The sequence below is a fragment of the Canis lupus genome, chromosome 27 (genome assembly GCF_011100685.1).
Source record: "Canis lupus familiaris isolate Mischka breed German Shepherd chromosome 27, alternate assembly UU_Cfam_GSD_1.0, whole genome shotgun sequence".
Taxonomy (NCBI): domain Eukaryota; kingdom Metazoa; phylum Chordata; class Mammalia; order Carnivora; family Canidae; genus Canis; species Canis lupus.
Window position 1 is genome coordinate 42,535,403 of NC_049248.1, and position 16,952 is coordinate 42,552,354.

The following is a 16,952-nucleotide window of genomic DNA, read 5'->3' on the forward strand; positions in this document are numbered from 1 at the left end:
GACTTTGATCCCAGGACCCCAGAATCACGCCTTGGGCCGAAGGGAGCTGCTTAACCACTGAGCAAGCCAGGAGTTCCCCAGATAAAATCTTAAAAGGAAAAGCAGAACAGTTTATCAGTTCTCTGAGAAACCACTGATACATACTCAGATCTGTGTGATCAGCACATTCTTGCCCCATGGGTGGGCCTACAGGGGGAGCCAAATCACAGATGGAAGGTCTTCAGTGAGTAGGAATGAGACATTTAATTGCAGTAGGCCAAGAGAATGGAACATAGCCATATCACAGTAGGAAGGGTTTTGCAGATGACCTCATGCGGAAAATTGAAGCCATTTGAAGGTAGCTCCTTCAGCTTCCTGCTACCAAACTTAAGACTTGCCACATCTGTGCCCATCATGTTTTCCTCCTTCCATCTGGTTAAAAAAGTAATCTGTTCCCCTTATCCAAGGCCAGTCATTGCACCTGTGCTTTGGATTCCATTCCCTCTTCCCTTTTCAGAAACATTAAATTATCATCCGGTGACACTGAGGACAGGGCAATGGAAGTGGGTCATCCCTGGTACAGGCAATAAGGGTGCAGTATCTGTAAAAATAAAAAAAGCAGTAAGAAAGCCAACAAAAAATTGGTCTGCTTTTTATTATTATCCTGTCTAGCAGTTCCAAAGACTGTAAGTAATAAGATGCTCCCCCTGCTGATGCAGACAGCTGCCCCACCCCTTAGATGTGCCATTGCCATTGCTGCCAGTTCCCATCTCTTTTGTACACTCACTCTCTCCCTCTCACCTGACCCTCAGCAGGCCATCATGCTTGTTATACTCTTCTGTTAAAAAAAATCCTCCCTTGTCAGCCTTTTCCGTCTTCACCTTCTCTGCTTCCCTTTATGATCAAATTGCTCTGAGCTGTCTATACTTACTGTCTCTATTTTCTCCACTCCTGCTCACTTCTTAGCCCGTGCCCATCCCTTCTAGAACTGTTTTAAGTGACATCACCGAGGAAGTTGCCACTCTAGAAGCACTCCTTTTGAAACTTTTTCATTTTCTTACTCTCCTCTTTCTGTTGCTCCTAGTCATCCTTGCAAGCTCATCCTCCTCTGTTAAATGTTGGAGTTTTCAAGGCAAGGCCCCAAGCCCTCTTGATGTCTCACTCTGTAGCAGTGACTCACAGATTGCAGCCTGCATCACAACCACTGGAGGGCTTGCCAGTATACAGATTGGCAGACCCTGTTCTCAGGGTTTCTGATTCTAGAAGTCCAGGGTGGGGCCTGAGAATTTGCATTTATGTTAAATTCCCAGGTGATAGGGAAGTTGCCGGTCCAGACACCACACTTTTAGAACCAACGCTCTATCTCCCTATAGTATTTCAGCCATACCTGTGGCTTTAATTATCATTTAAATACACGTAACTGCAAAATATGTATCTTCAGCTCAAATCTATCCTAAGTTTCTGACCCATAGATCCAATTGCTTACTTAACATTTCCATTTACATAACTTAAAAGAGCCTCCTTTTCAACCTATCCATTAAATCGATAACTTCCACCACCATTCCTACCACCACTTCCAACATGCACATACACAAAGCAAAAAATAGAAACAAAATCCAACTACAGTGACATCCAGCCTGCTCTTGTGCTTTTCTTCTAGTTTTCTCCTTCTAAGTAAATCGAACCCACATCTGAAAACCCAACAATTTAGAGACCTAAAAATCATCCTCAGGATCTCCTCCATTCCCCATCTCTTTTCTGTCATCAAGTTCTATCAGTTTTCTGTTCCTTCATTTTTGGCAAGTTTAGGTTTTTTTCTAGGAAATAGTCTATTTTGTATACATTTTCAAATTTACTGTTATTCATAAAGTTTTCTTTATTTTTGAAGGCCCTGCCTGTTTACATTATCTACTTCTATCTCTGTTCTCTTGATGAGTCTTCCCAGAAGTTTGTCTTATCAAAGAATAATCTTGATTTTTATTGAATCTTTTTTTTTTTAAGGTTTATTTATTTTAGAGAGAGGGAGGCTAGGAGGGAGGGACAGAGGGAGAGGAAAGGAAAGTCTCAAACAGACTGCTCTCAGCTTGGAGCTGGAAGTGGGGCTTAATGTGGGGCCTGATGCAGGGCTTGATCTCATAGCCCTGAGATCACAGACTGGGTGGAAACCAAGAGTCAGATGCCCCACCAACTGTGCCACCCAAGCACGCTATTTGTTGAACTTTTTTAAGTACTTTATTTTCTGATGACTTTCAGCTTCTATATGTATTTCCTTCCTTAAACTATTTGTTTACAAATAGTAAACTATTTGTTTACTTTGTATTCTTCCTAAACTTCCTCAGTTGGATGCTTAGATTGTCTGCCTTCTTTTTTTTTTTTAATTTTTTTTTAAATTTTTATTTATTTATGATAGTCACAGAGAGAGAGAGAGAGAGAGAGAGGCAGAGACACAGGCAGAGGGAGAAGCAGGCTCCATGCCCCGGGAGCCTGATGTGGGATTCGATCCCGGGTCTCCAGGATCACGCCCTGGGCCAAAGGCAGGCGCCAAACCGCTGCGCCACCCAGGGATCCCCTGCCTTCTTTCTTAAGTGTTTCTTAATTTCACTGTGGTCAGAAAACATGCCTGTACCAAATCAAGGCTTTGTTATTTGTTCAGACATGCCTAGTATTTGGTAAATTTCTGTAATTCATCTATTTGTGTCTTATTGGTTGAATGGATGGTTTTGGTCCATTAGTTCAAAATAGTTCATTGTGTTTTTCAGATCTTTTCTTAATAACTTTTTGACTATTTTGATCTATCATTTCTGATAGAAATGTATTTAAAAATCTGTACCATGACCATGTGTTTATCAGTTTTCCTTGTAGTTCTGTCAAGTTCTGCTTTATAGGTTTTAAAGTGATGTTACTAGGAACAAGACAAGGATGTCCACTCTCACCACTTTTATTCAAATAATACTGGAAGTTCTAGTCACAGCAATTAGACAACATAAAGAAATAAAAGGAATCCAGATTGATAAGGAAGAAGTAAAACTCTCACTGCTCTCAGATGACCTGATAATGTGTATAGAAAACCTTCAAGACTCCACCAGAAAACTGCTAGAAATGATAAATGAGTTCAGTAAACTCATAGGATACAAGATCAATGTATATAAATCTGTTGCATTTTCTATACACTAATAATGAAGCTGCAGAAAGTGAGGAAGACAAATACCATATGATCTCACCCACATGTGGAAATTAAGAAATTAAACAAATGAACAAAGAAAAAAAAGACATACACACAAACCAAGCTTTTAACTATAGAAAAAAAAATTGATGGTTACTGGAGGGGTGGTGGGTGGGGGGATGGGAGAAATAGGAATGTGGATTAAAGAGCACACTTACTGTGATGAAAAAAGTAAAATAAAATGATAAAAATACAACAAAATAGAAATAAATAGGTTTACAAAGTAAAAAAAGTGATGTTACTAGGTATACATGAAGAATTACAATGTCTTCTTTGAAAATTGTTCCCTTTATCATGAGTTAACTGTCTTTGTCCCTGTGGTGTTTTTTATCCTAAGGCTCTTTAAATAATCTAATCTGTCTAGAGTTATTAGACATCTTAATTCTCCTCTCAGACAATACAAGTACTTTTAAAAACGCTTCAGTGGCTATGACTATTACTCTCCATCCTACATTTTAGTACCACCTTGTTTACATGCCCTCTCCATTATCAGTTATTGTCTTATGTACCTAACAGTACTTAATATACATTCTTTACTTGCTATTTCTTCATATATCTCACTTCTTCCTTTCAGTTTAATTCCTTCTTCCTAAAGTCCATCCTATAGTAGTTACATATTTTAGTGAGGGTTTCTTACTGGGGAGTTCTCTACCATTTGTGTTTATGATTTTGCTCACCTCAGATCTTGAATCTATTCATGGTTTTCCCAAAATGGGGTTGGTTGCCGGGCTGAATAATCTATATTGTATAGGTTCTATAGCAAAAGAAGAGATTACCCCTTGGAATATTTGCCCATATATCTTTGTAGATTTTGAAGAAGGCATTTATTTATTTATTTATTTATTTATTTATTTATTTATTTATTTATTTATTTATTTTTGAAGCACATTGGAATACAAGTTTTAAACTTACTAAATTAGGGGTCTCCAGGATCGTGCCCTGGGCCAAAGGCAGGCGCCAAACTGCTGCGCCACCCAGGGATCCCCCTAGTGAATGATTTTTAAAAAAAAATTTATTCATGAGAGAGAGAGAAGCAGAGAAACAGGCAGAGGGAGAAGCAGGCTCCATGCAGGGAGCCGGATGTGGGACTCGATTCTGGGTCTCCAGGATCACAACCTAGGCTGAAGGCGGCGCTAAACCACTGAGCCACCAGCGCTGCCCATGAATAATTTTTTTGTATGGAGTTTATTTGAAGTTGAAATTATCTTGGATTGCATATCTATGTATATTTTAGATTTCTTTCCTCAAATGTTAAATGAATCTTTAAGACTTAAAAAAATTTAAGTGTAGCAGGAGAATGGAGAAACGTGCTAAGAGAACATAAGGTTGAAGAAAAACTTAGAAATTAAGTAGTAGAGATTGAGTAAGGACAGTACTGGTTAATAATAGGGATAGGTTAATTCGGTGGGATCACAGGGGTTAGGTTCTAAAGTATGACAAAAATATGATGTGTCAAATTTCTCAAATCTTCCAACCTTGGAACTGACTCTTTTTTCTTTAGTTAACACAAGCCAGATTTTTGTCTGGTAAGTGAAGAGCCATGCTGTATGAAAAATATGTATCTTGATAAAGGTTAAAATCATACTCAAGGACTCAAGATGCTCTCACGTGGAGAGTCATGGTAGAAAGGAAGCTTTGCCAGGTTCACGTCTCCTACTCATTCTAAGCCATGACCTCTTTGAAAGGAATGGCCCATAGAAATCTTTCAATATGGCAACTGCTGGGGCCTGGATATAGAGTTTCTCACCTCAGTTGGCAAGATGTTCAGGAAGAAGGGGCTAGAAATTAACTCTCTTTTGGCATGGTCCAAAAAATTGAAATTTCAAACCATGTGTGTTCTAACTCCTCTGTAAACTAGTCATTCTTGCCCACTCTTAGAGTTGTAGAAAAATGGAAGGTTTTATGCAGGAAGGTGATTTCTCTCAGCTGATCCTGGGTCTAATCTTTAAGTTAAGATACTTTGGATACAAATAACTAATATTTCAGCTACCTTGAATAGAAAAAGAGTTTATTCTAATGATACCGGGGTTACTGATAGAACCTCCAGACAACACATATATACTGAGTACATGCGGGCTTCCAAGTACTATTGAGACCCCAGGAGATAGCATTGAACAAGGCTGAGTCTGCCTTGGGACATCTCTCCCACCTATCCCCCACCCCTGCTCCAGCTTGCACCCTCCAGCTTGCACCCTCCGTCTACCCAGGTTTGCTCAACTAGGACTTCCACAGAGAAGCCTTCCTTGATCAGCCCTATCAAAAACAGTCCCGGGATCCCTGGGTGGCGCAGCGGTTTGGCGCCTGCCTTTGGCCCAGGGCGCGATCCCGGAGACCCGGGATCGAATCCCACGTCGGGTTCCCGGTGCATGGAGCCTGCTTCTCCCTCTGCCTGTGTCTCTGCCTCTCTCTCTCTCTCTCTCTCTGTGACTATCATAAATAAATAAAAAAATTTAAAAAAAAAATAAAAAGGCCCAGAAAAAAAAAAAAAAAACAGTCCCCACTCCCTTTATCTGAGATGCATTTTTAAAAAGTTAACTCTTGGCTGTCCCATTGATTATGGTTTATTCATGTGTCTTACCTCCTACTAGACTCTTAAGGACTTTAAAATCAGGAAAATTCTTTTTTTCATCATCATCATCATTTTTTTTTAAAGATTTTATTTATTTATTCATAGGATAGGAAGAGAGAGGAGAGGCAGAGACACAGGCAGAGAAGCAGGCTCCATGCAGGGAGCCCAACGTGGGACTCGATCCGGGTCTCCAGGATCACACCCTGGGCTGCAGGCGGCGCTAAACCGCTGTGCCACCAGGGCTGCCCATCTTTTTTTCATTATTATTTTTATTCTTCATGTCTCCAGTTTCTAGCATTAGGACCTGACATATAGTAAATGTTTAGAAATGTTTGTGGAACCGAACAGAAAGGATATTTAGAATTTCCAGTATCTCTTTCAGTAAACATCTGTGAAGATGAAACTGTCAGGTAATGAAAGAAACAGATTACTCTACAGATTGGAGAGTGATGATCCTGGCAGCATGTCTCCACCCTCAATAAATCTTTTAACTTAGACATGCTACAACTCTAAGAGACTGTGTAGGGTATTTTGGTTCTCATCTGAGATTTGGCATTTCTCCATTTAATTTTTATTTTTAAATGAAATTAATGAATATTTATTTATTTATTTATTTATTTATTTATTTGAATCTATTTTAAATAGTCAAATGGGACTACAGGGTTTATAACAACAACAAAAATGGGCAGTGTCTCTTCTTCCCTGGAGATGGATTCTTTCAGCGTCTTTAACTGTTTTTCTGGCATTTACCTCTGTGATTCGAGGTAACATTTTTACTATTTCTGGACTTTTTTTTTTTCCTTCAATTTGTGGCGTTATTTATTTCCTACTAGACAAGATGAGAATCTTGCTGTCTTACATATTCCTCCCTCAACCACATAGATACCACATACTCCCTTTCCCCCTTTTCCTCATTTCTTCACATTTCACATTTCCTACTTATTCTGGGCTCTAATTATGTTACTTGGGCTTAATATGTTACTTCTGTTGTTGTTAAATCAGCATTCAATGCTTATATATTTTTTAAAGATTTTTATTCATTTATTTGAGAGAGAGAGAGAAAGCATGTACATGAGCAGGGAGAGGGGCAGAAGGAGAGGGAGAAGCAGACTCCCAGCTGAACAGGGAGCACATTGGAGGGGCTCCATCTCAGGACCCTGAGCCAAAGGCAGATGCTTAACCAAATGAGCCACCTTGGCTTTTTTTTTTTTTTTTAAGAGTTCAGCTTTTTATCAAACAGGTTACAGAAGAGGTTTAGTTGAAAAGACCAAAGTCCATGTCATCACCAGACTCCTCTGATTCTTTCTTTGCTGCCTCTTTCTTCTCCTCAGCTGAGGCTGAGGTGGAGGGAGTGGGACCTCCTGCCAGTGTAGCACCAGCTGCTGCTCCTTAGGGTTCACCAACCCCTGCATTACAGATGAGGCTCCTCATGTTGACATTGGCCAGGGCCTTTCAAACAAGCCCAGCCCAAAAGGTTCAACATTTACACCTGCTACCTTAATAGGGCTTTGATCTTATCCTCCATGACCCTCACCTCTTCGTAGTGCAGGGTGAGGGCCGAGTAGATGCAGGCGAGCTCCAGGACCAAGGCCACGGTTGCTCAGGCGCTGCTGGGCATGGTGCTAGTCACCCAATGAGACGAGAGCCTCACCCTGATGCGGTGACTGAGCACCTTACCTTAGCAGTAGCTGAGGAAACTCAGTGCTTACTACATGATTATGATTATGTAAATACTGTTCACAGCTAAGCCGTTTGCCTTACCAGGATTACAATTTTTTCTTTTTTCTTTTTTTTTTCAGAATTATCCATCAGTTTATTATTCTTTTTGTAGAAACAGCTCTTGGTGCTGGCTCTCTTCCTGCAAGTATCTGAACTGTTTGTTTTCCTATTCTGCTACAGGCCTTCATCATCCTTCTGGTGGCATTTTGAGAAAGAGTAGGGATAGATGGAAGTGTTCTGCCGTGTTTAATCAGAATTCTTTATCCTTAAATTTCTATGTAAGCGTTATTCAGAATTTGTACAAAGATAATTCCTATCAAACTGAAAGACCTCAAAGACAGTACCTCATTTTTACTGTTCATGAGCAAGCGGATCATATGGTCTCCAAAGCGGCCTGATTTATGTGTTCATACTGGGAGGCCTCCCTCCTTCAGGGGGTCTGAGAAGAGACCTGCTCAGCTCTGTTTAGCAACTGCCCACCATTTAAAATTTCCCTTAAAGGGGCGCCTGGGTGGGTCAGTTGTCCTTGTTACAGTACATATCTGACTCTTGATTTCAGCTCAGGTGATGATTTCAGGGTTGTGAGGTCAGGCTCCATGTGGGGCTCTGCCCTGGGTGTGGAGCCTGCTTAAAGAGTCTCTCTCTTCCTCTCTTCCTCCCCCCCACCCCCCACAGTCAATCAATCAATCAGTCTTAAAAATTGCCCTTGAAGTTCAATTGTGCCCCCTCTTTTGAGTCCATGTATCTTGTCTGAGGACATTACTACAGCTTCCGTTTTGGATGGCATTGGGTTAACAATCCATTCTGTCTTCATGTATTTGAGATTGTTTGCAACCTTTGTGTGTTTTTCTTCTTTGTCCTTAGCCTTTGTCCCACCATCTTTCACTTCATTTAGTTGTGTTTGTCTCCTGCTTTAGAATAGAATCTCACCTTTTCCATGTTCCTTCTTGGCCTAGGTTTGCACATTGTTTTTTCCCAGTCCCTCACCTGCTGCCCTTTTAGGGATAAGACCTGTCTGTTTATGAATTTGGTCATGTGTTGATATTCTCCAGCTTGTCCTGGTAAGACACTCTGGTGACCCGGAGACTTTCCCCAAACTTGGATTTCTTTTGTGATCACTGCTTATTTTGCTAGAGGGTATTTGCTCACTGGTATTCCAGTGTGTATCCACATGCTGCCTTTGCCAGCGGCTCCACACCCCTTTCATCACTGTTCTCCGTTCAGTCCTGCCTTTGAGATTGTGCAAGCCTGTATATGACCGAATTAAAATGAAACCAAAGAAAACCTTGTGTTATATGCTCTCTGAAGCCTCTGATAACCCTTCTTGAGGATAGTCTGTGACTTTTTCTTTCTTTTCTTTTTTCCCTTTCCTTCCCTTTCCTTTCTTCTCTTTTCTCTCTTTCTCTTCTCTTCTCTTCTTTTCTCTTCTTTTCTTTTCTTTTCTCTTTTCTTTCTTTCTTCCTTTCCTTTCCTTTCCTTTCCTTTCCTTTCCTTTCCTTTCCTTTCCTTTCCTTTCCTTTCCTTTCCTTTCCTTTCCTTTCCTTTTTCCTTCCTTCCTTCCTTCCTTCCTTCCTTCCTTCCTTCCTTCCTTCCTTCCTTCCTTCCTTCCTTCGCTCATCAAGACAGGTGCACCCCTTAATCTCCCCATCACCTATTTGGCCCATTGCCCCACCCACCTCCCATCTGGTAACCATCAGTTTACAACTCTGTTTTTCTTAATGACCTTGCATTAAGTATGAAAATTATGAAAGGCACACATTTTTTTTTTTTTGCATGAAACTTGCATAGCTTAGAGATACACAAATAAGCAGGCTTTTCAGATTAACATTTGACCATGCCCTTTAAATTGGTATCTCTCCATTTTTGTCTTTTTTTCCTAGTCATTCACTATCATTGGTGGAACTGAGGAGGCAGACAAGATTATTTATTTTAGTCAAATTGTTGGTGCCTACACTGTGAGACCCAGAGCTGGTTACTGCAGGAGATACAAGATGAGTTAAGACCAGACTCTGACCTCAAGTTATTTATACTGTAGTAGGGGAGATAAGACAGGTATACAAATGAGGATTATAAAAAATACAGTAAACTAAGCATTGTAAGAGAGTTCTAAACAATTAACTATAGAAATTCAAAGGGATGTGATCTTAAAACCAGCTATTGAAGTCAAGTATGGCATTTCGGAATGCTCCAGAACATTTCCAACTATATAAATATTAAGTAGGCAGCACTTTGTGTGTGTGGAGGGGGTAGGATCTATTTTATTTTATTTATCCCATTTTGATTTAAAAGTTCCTTCCTGAGTGAGGATCACATCCTGATGGAAAGAAGGAGTTTTGTATTCCAGTCCCAGTTCTGTGCTTTCATTTGCTAGGTTTGGATAGTATTATAGTCTGGAGTGCACACACATTGCAGTCCTATCTATTCCCACATTCCTTATCAGAAGGGAAGTCCACTATCTTCCTCTGGAGGCTTCTCTGAATTGTTCAAGAACCCCCTGGGATATTGCTAGAGCAGAAGGGAGAGGTGGTCAGTGCAGCTTCCACACCCAAAAGGGAAGAACCCCATAGTCTGTTGTTGCTTTTTAGTGCCTTGTGAGGTACTTTTTGAACACTGTGACCAGTGTGATACGGACCTCCTGCTAAGCATGCTTCCTGGATGGAAGAGCCCAGTCTGCTCAGCTCAGTCAAGGTCCCCTCTTGCATTCTCAGGGCAGAGCTCTCGGCATGGTACTCTTTCAGCTCCATGCTCACCATCTTCCTGCTGCCAGGTGGCCCAGGAAGCGCTAGGTCGGGATCTGTTCAGACACCTGCCACTTCACAGACCCAGAAGCTCTAACTCCCCTTTCTTCCAGAATCCACCCCTACCAATCAGGCAGATGGCCCCTTTTCCAGACTCCAAATGCAAACACTCTCCTTCTTCCTGCCTTTTCCTAGGCAATGAGGTTAACCACCTATCCTTCTAAGGCAGGCGTTCAGCAATTTGGAGGAGGGACAGTACTTTAGCTCCAAAGGGAAGATTCCCCCTGCACCATATGATTCACCATACCCTCGCCCACCTGCTTGCACGAGGTGGGAATGGAGGCTCTATTTAATGATTCAAAGTGATTATTGACATTTTCTCAGTATAGAAAAAGAAATTTAATCTGTGATGGGTGTCCTGCTTCCTTAATGGCGTCTATCAGATAATGTTATTGTGAAGATAAAATGAGATGGTGTCATGAAAGTTTAAAGAGCCACAGAAATGTTATCATTGTTAATATGTCATTTCCTGCCTGAATCCCTGTAAAGACCACTCCTTTGGCTTAGCATGAGGGGCCAACCCGGCTTTTCTTCCCCACCAGCCTTTCTTAATCTTGTCAAGGTTTTTCTTCCTCACTGGACTTCTACAAACACCACGCTTTTGTAGGAAGTGGCTTTTGCGTCTCTGTGCTTTGCGAAAGCCTGTGTCAGTGTCTCCTCTTAACAGACCTTCCCTGAAACTCTCCTACAAACTAAATTGCCCCGTCTGTGGGCTCAGAGAGCCTGGTTCTTTTCCTTCTCAGAACATATGATGTAAAAGATATACATGATGTGGTGATCTCTTATATAATTTCTTCTCTGAACACCAGCCCCAAGATTAGTGAGCATGTTTGCTCTGTTTACTCTAAAAAGTTGAATTACTGTGTTACTTGGTTCTCAGAGCCCATCCTGCTTTACTCTGTTACCCTTACAGGTGAGAATATCTGCTAAATCATAAGCAGAGTTGAAAGATAAGAAGCTGAGGTTGGCTTTCTTTCATCTTCCTGAATGGAAATTTTACATGGTTTTATACTAGTAAATATCAGCTGCTTTTTCAAGTCATCACTGTTACTGTGTTCAAACAGTGGCATCGTGGAAGACTGTCTTTGCCAAAGAACAATAAATCATGTACATGTTGATCCTTGTGTTGTAGAAGAAATTAAAATTTGTGGGTTTTCTTCAATTTATTAAATCTAGCAGCAGCAACATTATTTAAACATAATGGCGACCCCTAGTGGATATTCTGTACAACTGACCAAGATACCAGGAACCCTCAAAGTGACATTGTGTAATTAGCGAGTTACCTTTTTCTTTGGATCTCAAGTATATTCACACTTGAATTTAGAAGTTTTGAAGAAGACTTGATTTGTGAGCTCCACAGCTCTTGTTCCAGCCCATATCTGTATTTACTGTTTTTAAAAATTACTTTGATTTATACCTCTTTCTTTAAACAAAAGAATGAAATGGTAAAGAACCACAGAGTACCTCATCATTACTTAAGGAATTTTATGTCCTCTTTGGTCCCTGTAGATGCACATAAGTAGTTTTTAACATTTACAGTTGTAATCACCCTATGGACATTATATTTTGTGGTGTTTTATCACTTGATTGTATTTCACTTAGACTATCTCATACATCTGCTGAGTCAACATATTTGCTTTTTTTTTTGTGGTGTGTAATGCCTTATTATGTTGATACATGTAGTGAATTCTATCTTTGCTCGTAGTTTCTTTTTTTTTTTTTTTTTTTTTTTGCTCGTAGTTTCTTATTGTGATAGTGAAACTGTACACATCTTATTCAAAGAATAGAAATTTCTATTTTCAGGCCCCAGGTAATTCCCGAGATCCACAGAGTGTGAAACCCTGGCCAGGGAATGATTCATCTTTAAGCAGCATATTGCCTGCCCCACTAATGTTGGATGTGCTGTTAAATAATGCCTTGCTGTGCTCCCATGTCTCCTGATTCTTTCTCTTCTCTTTGAGGAGACTTTAGGTACATTATTTCCTGCCCCCTTCCGTGACAAATTGTTGCCCTGGCAAGTAAGTTAAGGTGGGAATAGACTTCTACAGTTCTTTTAATCCAACCAGGACGTACTTTCCTCCCTCATACCTCCAAATTTGTATTGATTTGGCGGTTACTTTTGGAACAGGAGGCAACCGATTTTAGAAGATTGGAAAATCCTGCTTCCAGAGTTATAATTTGTCTAAAGAAGCTGAAAACTGAATATTATTTTAATTTATTTTGGCCAGAATCTATTCTATGTGAATGGCCTTTGTATTAGGAAGATCCAATATCATTTTTATTTCCTTCTTTACACTTAACTACTTCCTTGATTTTCTGTAATGAACATTACTATTTTTATATTTAGAAAAAGATAACTTTTCTAAATTACAGCATTCCAGTAAAACCTATGGAAAAATATATAAAACATTCAAAATCTCATCCCCTAGAGATAATTGCTATTAACATTTACTCTATTTGCTTCCAGTTTTTCAATGCACATATAAAATATATTTGTAAGTATTATATTTTAAAAAATAAACTCCAATTCATGAGAATAAAAATTTATAAAAACTCATGTAAACTGCGGACTGATTATTTACATTCAAAAGGATTATCTACAGGGGTGCCTGGCTGGTGTAGTTATGTGATTCTTGATTTTAGGGTTGTGAGTTCAAGCCCCACATTGGGTGTAGAGATTAAGAAAAAAGGGATTATTTACAGTTTCATTAAACTACTGTGTTATACTATTTTTTTTTAAGATTTATTTATTTATTTATCCATAGAGACACAGAGAGAGAGAGAGGCAGAGGCACAGGAAGAGGGAGAAGCAGGCTCCATGCAGGGAGCCCGATGTGGGACTTGATCCAGGGTCCCCAGGATCAAACCCCGGGCTGCAGGCGGCACTAAACCACTGCGCCACCGGGGCTGTCCACTACTGTGTTATACTTAAAGTGATTCAATTCCTAAGAATCCATTTTACTTTATTTGTTTTTATTTTCCTCTCTCTCTCTCTCTCTCTCTCTCTCTTTGGATAGCTTCTTTTGAACTTGAGGCTAAAGGTGCACATTTGAGCCAAGGTGGTTATTGGCTCATTTGAGCCAAGGTGGTTCTAGAAATCCATATTTCTAGATGCACATATTGCACATTTGAGCCAAGGTGGTTCTAGAAATCCATGTTTCTGTGGCATTGTGCTTTGTGGGCACCTGAGGAATGCTCACTGAACAAACTTGTCAGCCACTTATTGAAACTGCAAATTGACCTTCTTGGTTTCATTTCTGACAAACTACAACAAAATGATTGTCATGGTTTTAGACCCAAAAGGGACCTGATCTGCTTGGATGACTAAATTCCTGAGAGAACTGCGATAAACATAGCAGATCATCATAGTAATGTTGCTTGGTGAATAGTGTGTTGTGAGGCCTCCCCCCCCCCCCCCCCCCCCCCCCCCCGCCCGTACCAGCTCAGTAGATCTCTTGCTAAATGTCATCTGACTCTCAGTTCTCATCAGATGTCTGTATTTGTGTTATGTTTCCTTGTGGTTTGATCTCTGATGATGCCTAAATAATTCTAAGTAGAAATATTCATTCTCTTGCATTTTTCCTCAGGCAAATGTATCAACTCCCAGTTCCCCATCACTGTCCTGTCATTTCCTTGAAACAATTTTTATTCTTTAACCTACATTATCTTCTTTCTCCTAATTAATTACATTGGAAAATACAAAGTAAAAGTATAAGTGAAAGGAATGGTAAAAAATACATAAACCTTTATTGTCCATCCTTTGTGAAATGAGAACCTATGTTCATGTTTTTCATCCTTGGAATTATTAGCTATCTAATTCAGAAGCTCCACGTTTCTTGGCAGGTTGATTTGGTCTGTCCTAGCAAATCTACTTATTTAATTTAAAGATAATCAGTGATGGATAACTCAGATAGAGATTCACACACACACACCCGCCAAATACACACAAAGTAACACAAAGCTAGTGTTTGTTTGTTTGAAGATTTATTTTATTTATTCATGAGAGGCACAGAGAGAGGCAGAGATGCAGAGACATAGGCAGAGGGAGAAGCAGGCTCCCTGAGGGGAGCATGATGCAGGACTCGATCCCAGGACTCGATCCCAGGACCCTGGGGTCACGCCTGGAGCCGAGGGCAGAAGCTCAACCACTGAGCCACCCAGGTGCCCCAAAACTAGTGTTTTAAACTTAGTGCTCTAAGCTAAACCATTTTCTCTGTTCATAGTTACAGGCAAAGTAGCTCACGTGTGCTAATCTGATTTCCTTCCTTTATAGATCATCCGATAATACAAATAAAAATAGCCCTTTTCTATTTTTTGTTCTCTATTTGAAATTAATTGGAATATGCTTTAAATGATTTCTCTAACGAATGACTGAAAACTTTATTTGGAGGGGCTTTTTGCAGAATCTTTTACATGAAGGCAATTGATCTTTTTTTTTTAAAGAACTATTATTTAGCCGCTGACTGTAAATCCTGAGGCATTTTATGTGTTCCTAAACTATATTATTAATTCTGATTGCTTTCCTCCTAACAGTCTTGGGAGAATTTTCATAACCTTTTCTGCTTGAGAACCAATGGAGTTAGACAGATCTGGGTTTGAATCCTGACTCTGTGACTTTGCACAAATGATCCATGTCTCTGATCCTTTCTTTTTCTGTAATAAGTTGATAGTGTTACTGCTAACTTTATGGGTTGTTGTGAGGAATAAATAATATGTGAAAACTTCTGTATGCACACTGCCTAGCAAAAAACAAACTCTTATTTTTTATTTTTTTATTTTTTATTTTTAGAGCAAGCAGTGGGGGCCATGGTAAGAGAGAGAGGGAGAGAATCATAAGCAGGCTTTGCGCCCAGCATGGAACCCAATGTGGGGCTCAGTCTCACGACCCTGAGAGCATGACCTGAGCCAAAATCAAGAGTCAGACACTAAACCAACTGAGCCACCCAGGTGCCCCTAGCTTTTGTTATTAGAGACTGAGAGTTGATAAGTTTTTTCTGTGAAGGGCGAGATAGTAGGTATTTTAGGCTTTAAGGACCATCAGTATCTGTCCTAGTTACTTAAGTGCTACCTTGACAGTACGGAAGTATCCATAGGCAGTACATAAACAGATGAGCATGGCTTTGTTCTGATAAAACTATTTATAAAAAGAAATGGGCTATAGTTTGTTAGCTCCTTTGTATGCTAAGAAATGAAACAAGGTATGAAAATATTACGAATTCAGTATAGCTATTTTGTGAAATGGATTATCAAAAGAATTTAAGTTGATTAAAAACTTCAATTTACAGGGGTATCTGGGTGGTGCAGTTGGTTAAGCGCCCAATTCTTGGTTTCGTCACAGGTTGTGATCTCAGAGTTGTAGGATCAAGCCCCGTGTCAGTCTTTATGCTCTACATGGAATTTGATTGACATTTGTTCTCCTTCTCCCTCGCTCGCTCTCTCTAAATGAATCTTAAAAAAAAAAAAAAAAACCTTCAATTTACAGTCCATTACATTTCAAAATATCAGTGTTAAAATATGTTCTGCTCAGTTAATATATTTTATATTAAAATTATCAGCTGCCAGGAGCCATCAAAAACAAACGTTTCTAGATCTATAAAAGTACTTTAGTAGAGAACATCCTAAAGTATATTCCTCTTGCATTCTTAAAAACAGTAAATGAAAAATAATCTAACCATTAAAAAAAAAAGCCTTTTAAATTATATCTTACGATTTTGTGGGTCAGGAATTTGGGCAGAGCTCAGTTGGATGATTTTGGTGCTCCACATGGTGCCATTTAGGGTCACTAAATGCTTTTCATTGGTGCATGGGCTGGTCTAGAAGATCTGAGATGATTTCACTAATATGTCTGGGGCCCTGGCAAGGACAGGTAGAGGGCTGGGCTCAGCTGGGACTGTCACCTAGATCTCTTACACATGGCCTATCTAGCATGCTAACCATTTTTAAAAGATGATATGAGATTGTCATTATGAGTCTCAGTTCCTGTACTACCATGATGCCCTTAGCCTTTACAAGACTTGTGGGACTATTGCTTGTACTCCCTAGACCACTGTGCTTTTTTTTCTTGACTTTACAATTCTCACTTGTGATCTGGAGCAGTACATTCACTGAATAAGTGACATCTTACTGTTGTAGGCACGTAATTTCCTACGTGTAAGGTGCCTTGGTGGGCACAATTAAGTGCTATTTAAGAAATTTAAAATATGTCTTAAAAAAAAGAAATCCTAAAAAAAAAAGAAAGAAATCCTGGGCAGCCCGGGTGGTTCAGTGGTTTAGTACTGCTTTCAGCCCAGGGCCTGATCCTGGAGACAGACCCAGGATCGAGTCCTACGTTGGGCTCCCAGCATGGAACCTGCTTCTCCCTCTCCCTGTGTCTCTGCCTCTCTCTCTCTCTCTCTCTCTCTCTCTCATGAATAAATAAATAAAATCTTAAAAAAAAAAGTTTTAGTTATGGGGAAGTCATCAAAGAGGGAGACAAACCATGAAACTCTTAACTATAGGAAACAAACTGTGGGTTGCTGGAGAGGAGAGGGGTAGGGAGAGGGGGTAACTGGGTGATGGGTACTAAGGTGGGCACATGATGTGATGAGCACTGGGTATTATATACAACTGATGAATCACTGAACTCTACATCTGAAACTAATGATGTACTATATGTTGGCTAATT

At 39.9% G+C, this 16,952-nt stretch overlaps 1 protein-coding gene and 1 pseudogene across 4 annotated transcripts in view; one reads left to right on the forward strand and one right to left on the reverse strand.

Moving 5' to 3' along the window:
* DIP2B (disco interacting protein 2 homolog B) overlaps nucleotides 1-16,952 on the forward strand; it is a 220,545-nt gene that overhangs the window by 109,252 nt on the left and 94,341 nt on the right. The gene's annotated exons all lie outside the window — the stretch shown is intronic.
* LOC102151421 lies at nucleotides 7,026-10,234 on the reverse strand (annotated as a pseudogene).